Below are 2540 nucleotides of genomic sequence, written 5' to 3'. Positions count from 1 at the left end.
AAATTTTTTTATCCAATTTGGGTACAGTAATGGGCATTCGGTAGTATCTCATGGTAGTTTTGACTTGCATTTCCTGTATGGCTAATGACCTGGAGCACTTTCTCATGTGTTTATTAGCCATCCTCTGCGAATCATCTGTTCAGGTCTTTTGCCCAGTTTTTTTGAGGGCTAATAGTTTCCTTTTTTTTTTCATGTAGTATCCTTGTAAAATTATGTAGATTTTAGTAATTAGTCCTTTATCTGTTATGTCATTTCTAAATATCATTTCCCAGTCTGGGGGCTCTCTTTATACACTTTTAATAAACTATTTTGGGGTACATATGTGTTATATTTTTAATAGTTCTATTCTTCTATTTTATCTTGCATGGACTATGTTTTGTTTGTCAATTTTGTTTCTTATTGATGGTTCTGATAGCTTTGGGTTTTACATATAGATCTTTGATCCACCATGAATTTGGTTTTGTGCAAGGGTCTTGCTTCATTTTTCTGCAGGTGGATATCCACTTTTTCCAACAAGATTTATTGAAAAGGACATCTGTTTCCCTTTTGAGGTCTGTGTTAGTCTGGGTTGACTAGAGAAACAAATTCATAGACACTCATATGTGTATGAGTAAGAGCTTTATATACGCAAGCCATTGAATATTGAGAAAACCTCCCAGCCCAGTCCAGATCAAGTCCATAATTCTGATATTAGCCCATATGTCCAATACCAATCTATAAATTACTCTTCAGACTCATGAAACACATGCAATGATGCCGAATGCAGGAAGGTGACAGGCCTGTGGTGGAAAGTCTAGTGGATCCAGAAGGGGTGTAAGCATCTCAGCACTGCAGGGAGTCTCCCCATAATACCTCCAGCTCCGGGGCTCTAGCTTAGCTCGATGTGTCTTGTCAGCAGGAATGTCTTGCAGGGAGTGAGCGTATCTGGCCTCCAGTGATCTATTTATCTCCACGGCACCTCCCAATGAGGCATCAAGCTGTGACCTGATTGACAGGCTAGAGTCCACACCTTTATAAGTTGACAGCAGGTTATGAAACTACCACAGGCCTTTGTCAAAAATATGTTGTCTGTATGCAAATGTTTTGATTTCTCTCCTGATCCATTGGTCCAGGTGTCAATCATTACACCAGTACCAGACTCTTTTGACAACTGTAGTTGTGTAGTAGGTTTGGAGGTCATGTAGAGCAACATCACCTACTTTATTCTTCTTTTTGAGGAGTTCTTTGCCTATCCTGGGCTCCTGTTTTCTCTATATGAAGTTGGCAATCATGTTTTCCCCATTTCTTTGAAGAATGATGTTGGGATTTAGATCAGGATTGTATGAAGTCTGTATGTGGTGTAGGTCATATTAACATTTTCCCCTTTAAGTAATATGGCAGTTCTCAGTCTTCCCATCCATGAACAGGGAATGTTCTTCCATTGTGAACATACCTTTTGGTTTCTTGTAATACTCTGTAGATTTTTTCATACAGGTCTTTTCTTTTCGTCATTTTTTTCTTTTTTTTAGGTTTATTCCTGCACTTTTCAGCATCTGCATGGCTATTGTGAATAGTATTGTTTCCTTGGTATCTTTTTCAGCATTCCCATGTCTGGTGTATAGGAAACCAATTGATGTCTGCTAGTTAATCTTGTATCCTGCTACACTACCGAACTCCCCTACTGTTTCCAGTAATCTTATTGTGGATACCTTGTAATTCTCAATATATAAAAGCATATCATTTGAAAACAGCAAAAGTTTCACTTCTTTATTCTTATTGTACTCCCTTGATTCTTGCCGTTTTCTTATGGTACTTACTAGGGCTTCCAGCACAATGTTGATTAAGAATGGGGACATGGGACATCGTTGTTGCATTCCCTTACTCGGTGAAAATGTTTTCAGCTTGTCTGCCTTGAGTGTAATTTTGGCTATTTGATTTTTGTATATGCACTTTCTTGTATTGAGAATTTTCCCTTCTGAGCCTATTTTCTTCAGAATTTTTATTAGGAATGGGTGTTGGATAATATCTGTGTTAGTCCAGGTTGACTAGAAAAACAAACACAAAGACACTCATATGTGTATAGGAAAGAGCTTTATATTTAAGAGCAATTGAATATTGAGAAAACAACCCAGCCCAATCCAGAAGGAAGATCACAGGCCAGCGGTTTGGAAGTCTTGTGGATCCAGTGGAGTGGTAAGCTTCTCAGCAATGGAAGTAGTCTCCACATGGTTCCTTCAGCTCTGAAACTCTGACTGCCTCATTGTAGCTTCATGTGCTTTTCCTCAGAAATGTCTTGCAGGGAGTCAGCAAAGAGAGAGTGTGTCTCCCACCTCCAAGGCGGAATATCAGGAGTTCTCGATTCCTAGAAAAAGGCCATGCCCACACAGAGGCCTCATTGGCTATATCCTGATTGACAGTTTAGACTCCACCCCTACACTCTTAATCCTCAAATTGACACCAGATTATGTAACTACCACATTTTCATATGCCTTTTCAGCATCAATTGATATGATCATATGGTTCTTGTCTTTTTCTTGTTAAAATGGTGGACTACATTAATT

The sequence above is a fragment of the Echinops telfairi genome, unplaced genomic scaffold (genome assembly GCF_000313985.2).
Source record: "Echinops telfairi isolate 266 unplaced genomic scaffold, ASM31398v2 ScPeMD7_60;HRSCAF=208, whole genome shotgun sequence".
Classification (NCBI taxonomy): domain Eukaryota; kingdom Metazoa; phylum Chordata; class Mammalia; order Afrosoricida; family Tenrecidae; genus Echinops; species Echinops telfairi.
Note: the sequence above shows the minus strand (reverse complement) of the source record.